At 40.6% G+C, this 17,822-nt stretch overlaps 1 protein-coding gene across 2 annotated transcripts in view; it reads right to left on the reverse strand.

The window, feature by feature from the left end:
• rhbdf1b (rhomboid 5 homolog 1b (Drosophila)) overlaps positions 1-16,962 on the reverse strand; it is a 53,202-nt gene extending 36,240 nt beyond the window's left edge. For both annotated transcript variants that reach the window (XM_017705520.2, XM_017705519.2), the window contains exon 1: positions 16,672-16,962. The gene's annotated coding sequence lies outside the window, so the exon portion shown is untranslated. The remainder of the gene's footprint in view (positions 1-16,671) is intronic.
• Positions 16,963-17,822: the final 860 nt, after the last annotated feature.

Raw genomic sequence — 17,822 nt, forward strand, 5'->3', positions numbered from 1 at the left:
TTCATATAATCTTACATCTTTTCATTCTTCCAACTGATTTGACAGCAAATTACTGTCTAAGTTTATGTAGTTAATTATTTAAAGTGAAACTTCACCGATTTTCCACATAATTAAATGATTAAGATGTAATCAAAGTCATTCAGAGCGGTTTGGTGGAAAATGCTTACATGTGTGGTGATGGGAACGTCTCGTTTGTCTGAATTGTTTATTGCCTCTGAAGGCTTCCTCACACAGAATTATTACAAAAATGGTTAGAAAAACAGAGCCTGATGTCATTTGTTTATGACAGTGATTTGTGATAAGATTTTGGCTTAAAACAATATGTCAATCATTTTCTTTGAATCCATTAATGGCAGAGGGGTACATACAGAGTGTTGTCTCCAAAATAGTTTCTAAAGAAAACTTCTTTTTTCAGATTTTCTACTCTTTTCCCATCATCAGCATTACATGTAAAACTCAGAAGGCACATATAGGTTCACTGGTGGTTTTGGATAAAAAATAAAATGACTATAATTGTGTTGTCGACTTTGTGACCCCTGGTTCCTATCACCGCCCCTGTAAAGCAATCTGATTCTGTTATTTCTCTACAAAAAAAACATTTCACGACAAACTACTCCAAATGACTTTGTTTATATCTCAAACACTGAATCATGCAGGAATTTTGAAAAATCAATGTTCTCCTTTACTCAATTGCTTATTTATTTTCAGCTGAAAATACATGTTGAAATGTAACTAAATCAGCTGATAGTTTTGCTTTGATTTAATTTTGTTAACCACTCTCTGTCTCTCTCTCTCTTTCTGTTTCTCTTTCACTCTGTCTCTCTTTCTCTGTCTGTCTATCTTTATCCCTCTCTTTTTTCTTGTCTCATTTTCTCTCTTCCTTCTTGGTCCTCCCTAGGGATAGGAAGCTTGTAGCCTAAATTGGGAATTAGAAAAAAAAGAATTATGGGGTTTGCATTTTAGAAGCGTAATCTGTTATTTACCCTCAAAAATTTTTAGCACAACAGTGTCAAATGTTACCCTGTAAGCATGTTCTTTACAGAACTGTACATTTAAAGCAGTCAAAGTTACTCTGGGTCACATACTGTTTTATAATGTGATAAACATGGCAGACAGTTAAGTCTGTGACCAAACCACAGCTGTCCTGAGGTCAGCTGAGAACCTGCCACTGCTGACTGGGCCCTATTGCTGTTTCCCCCTTATTTCTCATAAAATCCGTAGATATGGCCATGCTGCTAACACATGCCCATATGGACACCTGGTCTCCTGGGTGGCATCACTATCACTGCATTCAAAATCACCTCCTCATCTCAAATCCTCAGACACTTGCAATACTTGGGAGTATGAATACTGTTATTGGCAGGTGTTATTTTAATAATACTAACTTTTATTTTACCAGATATTTCTGCAAAGTAAGAGTATAATAAACATGAATTACTGTGGGTTATCAATCATCTTCTGTTTTATGAATGAACAGCAGTGTACATTGATCCCTGAGGGAGAAATGGCTTAGAAAATGTGTGTGTGTGTATATATATGTGTGCACTTTGATCAATAATAACTGTACACCAATGATCCAAAATCAAAATGACCACCTGTCTAATATGCTATTGTATACCAGCACATCCCACAGATTGAGATCTACGGAATTTGGAGTCCAGCATGACATCTTAAAGTCATCAGCATGTTCATCAAACCTTTCTCAGAGAATGGGTGCAGTGACTGGGCACATTATCCTGCTGAACAAGGCCACTACCATCTGTAAGTACTATTGCCATGAAGGGGTATTCCTGGTTTGCAATGATGTTTAGGGAGGTGGCAGTTGTCAAACATCTTTTGACAAACTGATGTCAAACATCTAGTAACATCTACATAAATGCCTGGACTCAGGGGTTCCCAGCAGAACACTCCCTCCACTAGCTTGAGTTCTTTCCACAGTACATCCTAGTGCCATCACTTCCCCAGGTAAACATCACATAAGTGTGTTGTTTACCTAGGGAACGAAAATGGGACTCATTAGACCCGGCAACTCTTAACCAGTTTATGGTTATGTAGCCCCATATGCAGCAGGAAGCAATGTGCTGTGTGTTGTGACATATTCCTACTGTAACAAATTCCATGACTTGCACCACATTGGCCCTTCTCTCAGTTCAGACTAGATGGGATAGCTTTCATTGGAGCAGACTAATAAAAGGATAAAGGTAGAGACCAAGGCATACACATCACAAAAGGAAAAGCCTCATCAAATAGTGCCCCAAGTAAATGAAATAGAAATAAATGAGCGGTATTGTTCCTGTGCTGCAGGCAAATGCACAAATAAAAGTAACTGGGATTTGGATATTCAGGAGTAGCCACACATGCACTCATCATAATGCAGAAACATAGTCACTTACCTTGCTATGTGTTTTAAAACACCATGAACATAGCGTTACATACATTTTAAAACCTTCTCAGAAGTGGGCCTGACTGCTAAGCCATGACTTGGTATGAATTGGTAGTTACTGGCAGGGCTTATGGAAAGATGTGCTATGATTGTTTTGCTTCAACTAGAAAGTGCATCATATTTATGATTTTCTCTCATTCCAGAATAATGAGTAACAACACATTCACGCATACTGTAAAATATTTTACTTTGAAATTTAGTGGGATAAAGGGATTTAGTGGGCTTTAGTGAGATACAACTACAAACATAGAATAACTTTCTTTTTTAGTTTTTGATTTTCATATTTTTTTTAAAGATTAAAGTTTTGGTTTCTGTGATTAGGCTCAAAGTGATGGACTGTAACTGTTGAACCTAGATGTCAGAAGTCCACAGAGCAGACAGCGATGAGTTAGTCTAAAAAAGTGCCTCTGAAGAGGGGCAAGAAATTCCAGCCATAGTGCAAGTTGCACAGTGAATAGGATGCTTCAAACCTCCAGATCCATCTCCTGGCTTTCTGACAAGTGTCTTATTGTCTCAAGCATGGCAGCCACATCCCTGCTAGACGAAGCTGAGAGAAGCTGCTGAGTCGCATGCCTGAAAAACATGTGATCTCTATTTAAATACTTTCCAATGTGATGGCTGCCTGGAGTGCTCTGCATTAAATAGGACTCAATGTGTGGCCTATCTGTATTGATTGCAGGCTGTTAAAGGCTTGGCAGCACTTAATGTTGGAAATGTCAGTAAACTGCACTGGTTAAGTTACCCAGTCAGCCTAAAGAGAAACACTAGCTCCACAAATCCACAGTTTAATAATACATTCAAAGCAAATAGATATTTTTTTAAAAACAATGTGATTACTGCTGGAAAACTCTTAATTTAATGCACAGACTTTCCAATGACAGACATAGCCTTTACTGCCAGAAAGCCAAATGAGGAGAATATATTTCTCTGCCAGTTAACATCAAAGAGCAGACAAACCATCAGGAGACAGACAGACAAATGGTGGCTGACGTTATGCCATTTAAACCTCTGAGTTGGTGACAGCATGCTAAGGTTACTGATTCTGAGTAATATTGGGCAGATTTCCTAGTTGAGACAGTAGAAATGAGCATTTTTTCCCTCTTCTAACAAATTGAACTCACAAAGCTTTTTCATGCGAAAAAGCAGATAAACGCATGTTGTTTGCTTTTTTACCAGTGATGAGTTGGCAAGCCTGGCATGGACACTTTCACTGCCTAGATTGCAAGAAGGCTCCTGGTCTATGAGTAAATTGAGTCTTGCATATTCTCCATTTTCGTTTGTTTTTTTTTTTTCATTGCAAATAATCATTTACATAAGTGGTTCCCACACTTGTCAGCACTCAACAGACATATTTTTGTTTTCATATTCAATTTATACTTGTGTTAAATGCGGTTTAATCTCTGACTACCTCTGGATGTGGTTTGAGTTATCTCATCGTAATCCATTCACAGTGCATCCTGGGGGTATTTACACCTGGCTTTTAATGTCAAGCGAAATCACTTGATTCAATAACCAAAAACACATTAACACAAGTTGAAAACAAATCCTTACACCTGTAATAGGACAGAAATATCCTCTGTTGTTTGAATTATTTTGCTAGTTGTAAACTCAGTAGCTGTCATGATTGGCCCCTCTCATTCATCCATGTGCTTTTGTTTACTTGTCTGTGTGTTTTCTTTGTTTTGATTCTTCCCTGTCCTGCCCCCTTGTTTCTAAACTCTGCCCTTGATTGTTACCACCTGTGTTTGCCACCTGTGTCTTGTTGTCCCTCGTCATCCCTGTTGTATTTAAACCCTGTGTTTTCCTATGTTAGGTTGCTGGTCTTTGTTTGTGCTTCTTGAAGTGTTCAAAGTGTATTGTTTGGAATGTTTGGTGTTTTCCGGCTTCTGTTGTGTTTATCCTGTGTTCTTTTGTTGTTATGTCTGTTCCTCCTGCTCTCCATGTTGGCTCTAGGACCCTGGACTGTCTTGACCCTGAATATGGATTTGCCCATAATAAATCTCACTTATCTCCGCATGTGCGTCCGCCTCCTCATCGCTCCCCAATGTTACACTAGCTAACTAGTGATGTCATAATTGGTGATCTGCCATTGTGACAGGGTTCACCAGGCAAGACTTCTTCTTCTTCTTCTTCTTCTTTCCGCTGCTCCCTTTAGGGGTCGCCACAGCAGATCATCTGCCTCCATCTTGCCCTATCCACTGCCTCCTCGACTTTTACACCAACCATCTCCATGTCCACCTTCACTACATCCATAAACCTTCTCTGAGGTCTACCTCTTCTCCTTCTACCCGGCAGCTCCATCTCCAACATTCTTTGGCCAATATATCCACTATTCCTCCTCAACACATGTCCAAACAATCTCAACCTGGCCTCTCTGGCTTTATCTCCAAACTGCTCCACCTTCACTGTCCCTCTGATCTGCTCATTTCTAATCTTGTCTATTCTTGTCACTCCAGCTCAGCCTCCTGTCTTTTAGACAGAGCCACAGTCTCCAAACCATACATCATAGCAGGACGCACTACTGTCTTGTAAACCTTCCCTTTCACTCTTGCTGCTATCCTTCTGTCACACATCAGCCCTGACACCCGTCTCTACCCACTCCATCCTGCCTGCACCCTCTTCTTCACCTCTTTTCTACACTGTCCATTGCTCTGGATGGTTGACCCAAGATATTTGAAGTCATCCACCTTTATGACCTCTACTCCTTGCATCTTCACCTTTCCACCTGCCTCCCTCTCATTCACACACATGTATTCCGTCTTGTCTCTACTGACCTTCATTCCTCTCCTCTTCAGTGCAAACCTCCACCTCTCCAGATTCTCTTCCACCTGCTCTCTACTCTCACCACAGATTACAATGTCATCTGCAAACATCATGGTCCATGGAGCCTCCTGCCTGACCTCATCTGTCAACCTTTCCATCACCATTGCAAACAAGAAGGGGCTCAAAGCTGATCCCTGATGTAACCCTACCTTCACCTTGAAAACATTTGTCACTCCAACTGCACACCTCACCACTGTCTCACTATCTTCATACATGTCCTGCACCACCCTAACATACTTTTCAGCTACGCCTGACTTCCTCATACAGTACCACAGTTCCTCTCTTGGCACCCTATCATATGCCTTCTCTAGATCCACAAAGACACAATGTAGCTCCTTCTGACCTTCTCTGTACTTCTCTACCAACACTCTTAATGCAAAAATTGCATCTGTGGTACTCTTTCTGGGCATGAAACCAAACTGCTGCTCACTGATCTGAACCTCTCGCCTTAGCCTTGCTTCAACAACTCTTTCCCATACCTTCATGGTGTGGCTCATCAACTTTATACCTCTGTAGTTACTGCAGCTCCGCACATCACCCTTGTTCTTAAAAATGGGGACTAGTACACTGCTTCTCCACTCATCAGGGATCCTCTCACTTTCCAGGATTTTGTTAAACAACCTGGTTAAAACGTCCACTGCCTTCTCTCCTAAACATCTCCATACCTCCACAGGTATGTCATCTGGACCAAATGCCTTTCCATTCTTCATCCTTTTAAAAGCTGCCCTCACTTCCACTTTACTAATTCTCTGCACTTCCCGATCCACTATCTCTCCCCCTGTTGTCCTCCTCTCTCTCGTTTTCCTCATTCACCAGGCAAGACTGGTTTAGAATAATTAAAAACACTAAGTTTTCTACCTGCTTTCCTTGATTTAGGCTGATCTAAAGTGTTATCTTTAAATAAGTTTGCAGAGATGAATAGCATGTGGATCTACATGACTAACAGCTGACAGATCATAGCAAAATAACAAACAGATTGGAAAGGAAGGTTTAATTAGCTATTCAGAGTGCAGCTCTGATTAGTGATCTGATCACAGTGAGAGTACCAATAAATATAAAGCTTATTTTATAGATCTAATTGTATAGATTTAATGGAGTAATACTGTTAACATCATTCAATAGATTTATCATATTTGTAACTAGCTAACTAACTCTTTACAAATGTCTTATTGGGCACTAGAAATGTAATGGCTGAACCATTTATGATCGAACAGAAAATTGGAATAAGAAGCAAATCTCACATCTCATGTGTTAAATCTCAAATCTCATGTGTTAAGGTATGTAGTACCACAATCACTAACTTTACAAACAAATCTAAAGTTTGCCTTTCAAAACATGCTAGCTAGCTCTCCATTCTTTTTGCTTGCTAGAAAATAATATGTTTTTTGTACCCAACCAAGGCTCTGTAAGGGTTTTAATGGTGGAGAGACCTCCAAGAGTTGACAAGGCTGAAGTAGTGAAGCTTCTTAATCCTATTTTTCTGTTCCACTTTAAATTGTGCAGCAGATTCACTCTAGTGCCTGAGGTGCCTGAAAGTAACTACTGAAGCATTTAGAGTTCCAACAGGAAGCTCAGGTACCTGAATATAGCTTAACTGCTGTACCATTTAAGGTGGAATGGGAAAATTTGAACAAGAAGGTGGCAAAAAGACTTCAGCTTCATCAAGAGTTAAAAGACATGAAAACAGATGAGGAAGTTGCCCTGTTTCTGCTTGACAGGTCAGTAAAATTAATTTATTTTTGCTCTTTTACAGAACCAAAAGGTCAGTATCATTTTGCCTCATTTTCTAATGCATGTCACAGCAACTGATTAGCTTCACAGTGGCAATTGTAGCAACAGTTTACCAACCAGACTGATGAAATTTTAAATGATGAAAGAACTAAAGAAAATCAAAATATACTAAACATAGAGAAAAATATTTTGAAAAAGGTTTTTGATGTGTGTCTAGAAGCTTGAACTTACAGTTGAACTGCTGTTTTACCAACAATATTATTCTGGTTGTACAAACCTATTTCCAAGAAAGTTGTGGCACTATGCAAATTTAAGTGAAAAGAAACGAATAATTTAAAACCTATATTTCATTGAAAATAGTACAAAGACAACATATCAAATGTTGAAACTGGGAACTGAACAGATCAATTGCTGTAGTTTTGAAAGTGAAAATTTTCCTGTTCTTGCTTGAACTGTTTGAGGATTCATATTTTTCACTTCATAATACACCAAATGGTTTCAATGGGAGACAAGAACTGCAGGCAGGCCAGTTCAGCACCTGAACTCTTTTGCTATGGTACATGCAGAATGTGGTTTGGCATCGTCTTGGTGGAATTAGCAAGGCCTTCTCTGAAATCCAACAATGTTTTTCGGAAGTTTTCCCAAGCCCATGCAGTGATTTCCACTACAGAATTGTGTCTGTTTTTGATGCCAACCGAGGGCCCAAGATCATGGCCAGCCATTTGGTTTTTGGCCTTCTCCCTTGCATACAGATTTCTCTTGATTCTCTGAATCCTTTAATGATATTATGTACTGTAGATTATGAAATTCTCATGTTCTTTGCTATTTTACATTGAGAAATATTTGAAAGTTTAAGTTAACTTTAAGTTAAAAATAGTTAAAATAAAATAAACATACAAAAAATATTGCAGTATGTTGGCTAAAGAATGTGTCTATGAAATCCAATATCCTCGACAACAGCGAACAGTTGGTCATCCATGACAATCAGCTATTTATGTGTAATACTTTGCAATGCTGCTCGTGAAGTGTTTCAGTGGCTGAAGTTTCTGTCTGTTTTAGTGTGAAGACAATGTGCAAGTCAAGAAGTTCCAAGAATTTCTGTACTGTAGACAGAGATCTCTGGCAAAACTTAAATAACATTACTTCACAGAAGTCCGTAAATCTCATCTGAAAAGTACTTTAGGCAGTGGAAGGTACTGGATTTGAAGTCTTTTCAAATGTCAAGCTGAATCGAGGCCTGGATTATCAGGACATCTTAACATCTAGGGACCTCCCAAGAATTAACCATTGTTGGAGGAACATATAAGAATGTGGCAGCTTTAAACCAATCTCTAATCTCTACATAAACCACATGGATCCAAGATTACCCCAATCTTTAAAAGCATACAGCCATGTTAGAATGAATTTCCAATCAGAAATCCATGGGGCCCAGCCAATGCAAGAATGATCTTTTGCAATTATCTGTTATGCAGCAACTAATTTTATAAACAAGCCACTCTAGCTCTTAACAGTGACCCCTTTGACATCTATTACATTTTACTGCTTTGAGTTTGCTTCAGTGACTCTGCCAAATGCTTGACATTGTGATACAACTGAGTGAATGCTGTCTGTGTCAACAGATTTTGCTTGTCAGCTAATCCTCTCCAGTAAGTCCATCACATCCAATTACCAGACCACTGCAATAGCACTCTTTTTTACTGCAAAATCCCTGCTTCCGTCAACATGTAGCTGCTGGCAACAAACCAACTCTGCTTTGCTGGGATTTGGATGGCCGCAGATGATTTACACTGATAGAAATACTGTCTGTCACAGTGAGTTTTTAGCACAGGAAACAGGTGCGCATCAGAAAAGAGCTGACAGAACTTTAAATTCTGAATCTCAAGAGCACAGGTGGGCCAGGCATGTGTCTCTGTGTAGCTATTCGAGTTCTGAAGGGTGGTTCACACTTTTGTCTGAGAAGGAGCTGCTTCCACAATGGGGCTCATTATGAGGCATCTTCAGGCTGTGAAGTTAACATGAGTGCTTCCTCTGTTGGCTTATACTGTATGAAAATAAAATGTTAATTATGCACAGATGCAGCTCAGATGAAAGTGGAAAATGGGCACTCAAAAAAGACTAATTCACAAGAGTGTGCAAATTAAGGTCTTTGTGAGGAGATAAATCACAACACTTCAAAAATAAAGGGAATTCCCTTTTTTTGGGAAAAACTGATAACCTAAGGCGGGGTGGCCAACCCGCAGCTCTTTGCCTGCACATATGCGGCTCTTCTATTTACAATTATATATATATAGCCAAACGGAAATATGAAGATGAACACAAAACCTTCTTACCAGAGTGGGAGGATTTGTATTTTTTATTGAGCAGAAAGGGAAACCATTCTGTTTGATATGCCAAATGTTGTTATCCAATTTTAAAGCTTCCAATCTTCAGCGCCACTTGGCAGACATGCTGCACCACTTGGACAGCCTGAACCTTGATCTCCAGGGGAAATTAAAGATGCTACCTGATCTAGTGCAGTCAGTATTTGCATTTGTTGCAATATTTGCAACAGACTCATGCTGTTTAAAACTCATCTTAAAAAGGGAGAACTAAGACATTTCCAGTCTGTGTCAAGTGCAATTCCCCAAGCAGCTAAGGTCCTAAAAGGGAGAACTGCACACTATGCAACACTTCTTGAAAGTCTGCAACAGAACTTTGAGGACAGCGTCCATGATTTACAGCTGAAAAGGCCACAAATTACATTCCTTGTTAACCCTTTTGCTGCTGATTCAGACTGTTTGAAAGCCCCATTGGTGACAGATGAAGCTACATCTCAAATGGAGATGATTGAACTCAATTGATTGTGCTCAATCGGATTCAGGTCTGGGGAACGGGCGGGCCGGTCCATAGCTTCAATGCCTTCATCTTGCAGGAACTGGTGACACACTCCAGCCACACGAGGTGTAGCATTGTCCTGCATTAGGAGGAACCCAGGGCCAACCGCACCAGCATACGGTCTCACAAGGGGTCTGAGGATCTCATCTCGGTACCTAATGGTAGTCAGGCTACCTCTGGTGAGCGCATGGAGGGCTGTGCGGCCCTCCAAAGAAATGCCACCCCACACCATTATTGACACCCCACTGAAGGATGTTGCAGGCAGCAGATCGCTCTCCACGGCGTCTCCAGACTCTGTCACGTCTGTCAAGTGTGCTCAGTGTGAACCTGCTTTCATCTGTGAAGAGCACAGGGTGCCAGTGGCGAATTTGCCAGTCCTGGTGTTCTCTGGCAAATGCCAAGCGTCCTGCATGGTGGTGGGCTGTGAGCACAACCCCCATCTGTGGACGTCGGGCCCTCATACCATCCTCATTTTCTAACCATTTGTGCAGACACAAGCACATTTGTGGCCTGCTGGAGGTCATTTTGCAGGGCTCTGGCAGTGCTCCTCCTGTTCCTCCTTGCACAAAGGCGGAGGTAGTGGTCCTGCCGCTGGGTTGTTGCCCTCCTACGGCCTCCTCCACGTCTCCTGGTGTACTGGCCTGTCTCCTGGTAGCGCCTCCAGCCTCTGGACACTACGCTGACAGACACAGCAAACCTTCTTGCCACAGCTCGCATTGATGTGCCATCCTGGATGAGCTGCACTACCTGAGCCACTTGTGTGGGTTGTAGAGTCTGTCTCATGCTACCACGAGTGTGAAAGCACCACCAACATTCAAAAGTGACCAAAACATCAGCCAGAAAGCATAGGTACTGAGAAGTGGTCTGTGGTCCCCACCTGCAGAACCACTCCTTTATTGAGTGTGTCTTGCTAATTGCCAATAATTTCCACCTGTTGTCTATGTCCATTTGCACTATTTCCATTCCTAAGTGGACAGTTTGATTTCACAGACATTTGATTTACTTGGAGTTATATTGTGTTGTTTAAGTGTTCCCTTTACATATATATATATATATATATATATATATATATATATATATATATATATATATATGCATGTATACTACTCTTTCCCTTCTGATATCAAGCACTGATGGACTAACAACTAAAATACATGCAAAAAACACTGTGCAAAATGGTTAAGAATGTACTAAACAATAAACACACACAGCAGCTTCTCTGGCTCAGCAAAAACAGCTCTGAATGTTGTTTCACATCTAAATCAAGTGATTTGTCTCAAATTCAATTGTTCAGCATCCCCCAGCCTCATCAATGTGTTACATGTTTTACACATCTGCACTCACAAGACAAATTTGTTGTATGTGTAACACACTTCACAAAATAAAGTGATTCTGATTCTGATTCAAATATTTCAGTCATTCATGCTATAGGTATCAGCAGTTTTCAGCATTTTTTTCCAGCTTGATTCAAGCTTCAGGCCACAAGACCCCAGTGCTGTTTGACATAGCTGACCGTTGAAGGTTTGTTCCCTCAGTAACTGTAATGGGGGAGCGAGGAGGTGCACACGTGCTGAGTTAAGCGACTTTTATTGTAGGCAAATCCAGGGTCATAGTCTAGACAATCCAGGTTCAAACATCCAACATGGAGAACAGGAAAGGACAGACATGATGAAATGAACACTGAATAAAACACTAAACACCACGAGAATACAATACAACAACAGTTCAGAAAAAGACCAGTCAAGACAAAGGGCAAACACAGGGCTTAAATACAATAGGGCCAACAAGGGATCACAAGACACAGGTGGAAACACAGGTGGGAATAATCAGGGGTGGAGTCACTAAACAAGGGGGCTGGACTACAAAACCAAAACAAAGAACACACGGGCTAAACCAAAAGACAAACACATGGACAGGACTGGGAGGGGCCAATCGTGACAGTAACAACCTGGACTAAATTAACTCACACTGTAACTGACTACATAGCAGATAGTGGGATATCTGCTCCGATACAGATGCGGTATCAGTGAAACACTATTATATACACAGTACCTATATGTATGCATATGTGTGTGTGTGTGTGTGTGTGTGTGTGTGTGTGTGTGTGTGTGTGTGTAAATCTGTTAACAGTGGATTGAGACAGAAGAGGAACAGAAAGAACCTCCCAGTCCCAAATAGTATAAAAAGGTTATTTGGTTGATTTACAGCAGTGGTAAAAGCACGTTGAGGCTTGATTCACCTTATTCACCCACAGCTGTAGCAGAGAGAGAGAAAAACCCAGCACACAAAACTGCACTCTCACTCAGCAAGTGAGAGGGTAAAAGAGAGGGAAAGTGTGTCTGAAGGAGAGAGTGTAAATGACAGAGAAAGACAGAAAGAGAGAGATACCAATAGGTCAAAGCAAAAATTAAGATAATGAAGAGAGAATCAATATGCTGTTCTCTGTAAAATGAGGAAAAGTAGACACGCTCTCAAGCTGGAGCCACATCATGGCCTTAAATTTTGGCCTTAAACACTACAAGTGCTTTTATTTTCAGGCCATTCTGATGCTCTTTTGTCATCACCTATTTAACCAGTAGTGTAACTTTTCTCCTTTTTCATATTCACTCCTTATTCCATTGTTCAATGTACTTCTAATGTCACATCAGTCAAAAGATTTTGCTTTGATTGTTTGTGAACAGGTGAAACACTTTTATTGAGACATTTAAGTTATCAATTATTTCATTAAAGCTTCAGAAAGAGCATAATGTGCTGAATTGTAGGACACTGAAAAAACAAGAGCTAGAAAATGAATGCAACAATGTCCTGAAAATACAGTTGCAGAGTAGCTACTGTATGAATACATGGCCTGGCAAGCAAATCCAAGCTAAACCGATGTAAAGGAGTGAGTAATCACTCAACAATCATCCCACTCAAAGTACTTCAGAAGCTCTTGGGAACTTTCCTTTTGATCACAGAACCCTTATATTACATGGCCTGTTGATCTGTACAGTGTGGAAGTGTGGGATGGGTCTGAACTAGCCTGCATAGTCCAACATGCTGTGAGAAAACTTCAATACACTGTCACTGCTGCTCATTTTGTTTTGTTGAAATTCTGAAGCCAGGAGGTTTGATCATGACCACCGCTATCCTCAGCTGCTTTCAAGTGAATATCAGGCAGACGTTTTCTCTGCAGAGGAACTCATTGACCCGACTTGGGGTTGATATTGTTTATGTGGAAAGTAAACAAAACGTGGAGGTTGAGTTGCTGTTGTTTACTAGCTAGTGGTCAGCTGGAGGTGTTGGCCATGTTTTTGAACATAAATGTGCAAGAAATAAAATGTGGGTTAACTGTACTTGTTTAAAATTTGCTTAAGCATTAGCATTTATTTTAGCTGTATGGTGTAATTTGATTACTTGTAGCATTTGTTTCATTCCTCAGGTATGATAATGCTTCCAATGTCATAACTTGGACAATTGGTGTTGTATTGAAAATAGCATAGCATCTTGATGGGAAACTACTAAGATTAAACAGTCCCAATAAGCCTGACATTCTGTGCCAGATGTGCATGTGAGTGCAGGCGCAGCTCAATATGTGCCTTGATGCGACCAAAATGTGCCACCAGACTGATTTACCAAGGCACAGGTTTTTTAAGGAGCTGTGAAATTATGGAGCAGTCAATAATCTCAAGACAAAGTAGAATATGAAAATGCAGTAATGATAAAGCTTTCCCAGCAAAACATTTTAGAGAGAGGGTATTTTACTCTGGCTAAGAAAACAGCGCTTGTAAAAGAATAATGTGGACTCTGAGTGCCTGTTGCTGCTGCATCATGGCATATTTTTTGTGCAGCTTCTCACACATGTAAATCTGATCCTGAGAGTTTAAATGCATAAACGTGGAAGAAGAAATGCATTTTGCATTTTTTCATGCACACATCCCATAAACTGTGTTCAGGCGGGTCCAAAGTTTTCCTACACACTTCAATAAATTCTAAGAATAAGCCAGTTAGTTTTGTAGTCCATGTAATAACTGAGTAATAAGCCTTGGTAAGTAATAAGCCTGGTACTTTAAGGGTGTAAAACCATGATCAAATTGAAATGCGGCAAAAAATCTGATTTCATAAACCATTAAACCATTTTGTAAAGATCATACTGGAACTGAATCATTGCAATCAAAGAGAGAGAGAGAGACAGAGAGAGAGAGATACCTAAATCCCCAATTTCATAGGAATATTTATTCCAGGAAACTCCAGTTTATACAGGACACACAGTTTTATCAAAATGAAAGACATAAGCCCATGTCAAAATATATGGGTAAAAATAATGTGCAAGCTTACGAATAATCCACAAAATGGATCACTGAATCATTCACACTCCGGCCTAAACTCCAGCACAAAGAGCTGAATGACGTAAAGGTCCCTGGAAGTATTGATTAAATGTCATGCTGGATGCGAGGGACATCAACACATGCAAAGAAAGGTAAGCAGGATTTTCTGGCATGGCAGGAAAATACAATAATCTCATGAGGCACATCTTTCAAAACCAAAACAAATGTTATAAATGTTGCTGTGTGTATCCATCTTCCATCTTAGACATAGGTTATATATGATATATATAGATATATAATTATATAATAGATATACAATGTTAATACATGTGACATTGCCAACTCATCAGCTGAAAAGGCTCCACAAATAGTTCTTTGAGGAATGCTTAAGAAGAACCACTATTGGCTCCCTAAAGAATCATATTTGACAAAGAGATTTGTGAGTGTGAATAACCTTATAAAGATTTGAAGAACTTTCAATAAATGCAATCTGTGATCTTAAACTAGGTCATGGTGTGCCACCTACAATTATCTTTTTCCAAATTGTCAGAGGTGGGCGATATGGCAAAAATATAATATCACAGTACTTCAAGAAATTTTCACAATACATGATGCCATGATATTTTTTTCTGACATCTATTAAAATGGAATGGACTAAGCAATATCACATTTTAAAAAGTACTATTCAAAACTGAATCCAGTTATTTGTATTCAACATTTTGCATACTCTACTGCTCTAATTCTGATCAAACAAGATTAACTATGCTCTGTTTTTAATCAAACAAGCAGTTATTCATTTTTCGTTAATCCACAATATGCTCAGAAAAGCATATTGTGAGATACAGTAATGTAATTTATCACAATAATGATAAACATAGGTATATTGCCCAGCTCTATGTCAGGGCTTTAGGCCAGTTTCTATTTACTACATATGAATCATACGGTCATCAAAGGTTCTACGACATGCTTGGAAAGGGAGGGGTGAAGGAGGGCCATTCAGTTGGTTGCATTCTGCAACCTCATGACTAGATGCCACTAAATATTACACACTTCACCTTTAAGTCCTTTAAGTTGCAAGGTGAATGGCCAGACCCAGTGTTTCCCAGTAGAACACTGCCCAGAGGATCACACTCCAGCCCTCAGCTTGTCTTCTTCCCACAATGCCTCTAAATTAATTAATTAAGAGACCCTTATTAGACCCACAACGGGAAAATTGCACCTCCACATTTAACCCATCCATGAAGTGAAACACCACAAACACTTTAGTGAGCACACACAAACACACACACACACACACACACACACAAGGGGGCAGTGAGCACACTTGCCCAGAGCGGTGGGCAGCACAATCTGCAGCGCCCAGGGAGCAGTTGGGGATTAGGTGTCTTGCTCAAAGACACCTCAGTCACATGCTGTCAGCTCTGGGGATCGAACCGGCGACCTTCCAGTCATGAGGCTGGTTCCCTAACCTCCGGCCCATGACTGCCTGTCAAATGCAATCACTTACCCAGGTAAATGGCACATATTTACCTGGCCATCCATGTGATACAAAGGACAACAAGGTCCAAGGTCCAAGGTCCATTATCAAAGCTTATGTGCCCATTTAGGCGCTTGTAATGTTGGGCAGGGGTTCGATGGGCACTTTGACCAGTCTGGGGCTACGCAGCCCCATAAGCAGTAGGGTGTGATGCACTTTATGTTGTGACACATTCCTCCCATAACAATTATTAAAAATATCCTTGACTTGTGCCACAGTCGCTCTTCTGTAAACTTGTACTACTTGAAGCATAAAACTCCACAATCCAGCGCGTCCCAGGAGGAGAAGAATTCCCTTTCTGTAAAATTCTAATAACTGGAGGTTTTTCCATGCAAGTGATGCATCAAGTTAGCTTGATTCAAACATGTATACAGCTTTGTCTTTTTTAACTTTTGTATTATACATTTTACTATTGTGGGCATTATGTTCACTTCTGAATAAAGAAATTGTAATACATTGTTTTTATGTCTTGCTGTATATTTAGGTATTTCTCCCATAAAAGAGCACATTAACAAATGCAGGCTCACAGCATAAACCAGTGACAGAGGATGAGATGTGTTCAGCTGTATGCAGTCCCACTGTTGGCAATCTTAGCTCCAGAAACGTAGGCTTGCAAGCTGAGAAATGCAGAGAGGGAGAAAAGCCCGGACATGGCATGGGAATCCCTCCACTAAAATCACTACAATGACGTTACTTGCTCTAATCTATTATTCGGCAGATTAACTGCGCGACCAGATTAGAGATGAAACAGCAGCGACCCTGACACAGCAACACACACGCTTACAACTCCAGATGTTGAACAATGCCTCCCTGCATGGTCCCATAACCGCACCAAAAGGCAAGGACAAGGGGCTGATCAGAAAACCCCTCACTGGCATATAAAGCAGTCAGCTGGCTCACATTCGTGTAGACGCCTCTAGAATCACTGCTCTGAATGCATTGAAACAAGACCATACCTTACAGGGGGTTGAGCCTCAGAGTCTAACTCCGTCCATTAAATGCTGTTCAGTGAGATGCTGTCGCGGATGGTCACTTCATCACTAAAGCCACACGGGATCCCTCTAAAATAAACGCCTGAGTGAGTTCAAGCTTTGAAAAGCGCCGTGCTGGCTATTAAACACGTGCGCGCGAAATAAAAGTAGAGTAACTCGTCCGATAGTTACAGTCCAAGTGAGAGCTGTGGGGCGAGATTCTGTACACACAGCAGAGGCAGTGGAGAGTGTGTGTGTGTGTGTGTGTGTGTTCGTGTTGGAGTGTAGAGTGTGTGCTCTAAATACTCCCACACTACAGTCTGGCTCATAGTGGGCGGGGCCTGATCAAACGAGCAGACGCCACGAGCCAACCGCAGCATTCGTGGGCGTAAAGAAAAGCGCAAAAAATCAAGCGATTCTTCCGTCGTTTGTACAGAAGCTGGAGATTGTAAAAGGAGCTCGTTGGCAGCTAAAGTTGGGCAGGTTGACCTTAAGCTCTAAAGTGATGCCCCCTTAAAGTAGCTGAATTCTCTACTAGAAGAGATGTCTGGATACTTTTATACACAAAGTGTAACTCCAATGATTTTTTTCATATTGCTTAATGAAACCAAGCCAAAAGAGTGAACAATCAGTGAAATGTGCGATTACTGTTCAACCTCGTAATCAATGAGCTAATTAGTCAGCCATATATCTTAAGAGTCATTGTTCAGTAACTTCTAAAAAATATTTTGGACCTGCTCTGACATTAACATGTAAGTTCCAGTGAGGAATTGAAGTGTAGTCCCATATACAAGGCTTTAAGGAGTTAAGCACCATTTGCAACTACAGTCAACCTGAAACTGCGGGATTACATCATTAGAAATCAAAAAGCCCTTGGAGGCATCCAAATTAGCCATAATTTGGATCCAAAGACCTCACCCGCTTCAACAATATTCTCATGAATGGTATGCTGTAATTAATGTTGTATAAGTCTAATGGGAGACATTTAAAGATCCAGAGAGAGTGCTCAGATTTAAGCAGCAGTAGGTCATTATAGCACATCCCTGCACCTCAGCCCAGCGTTGAGTGTTTGTTCTGGATTAAGAACCACCTCTGATGAGAAGAATGTGATCCAGGTGGCTCCAGTATTCAGACAG

The sequence above is a fragment of the Pygocentrus nattereri genome, chromosome 13, assembly GCF_015220715.1.
Source record: "Pygocentrus nattereri isolate fPygNat1 chromosome 13, fPygNat1.pri, whole genome shotgun sequence".
In the NCBI taxonomy this organism is placed as follows: Eukaryota; Metazoa; Chordata; class Actinopteri; order Characiformes; family Serrasalmidae; genus Pygocentrus; species Pygocentrus nattereri.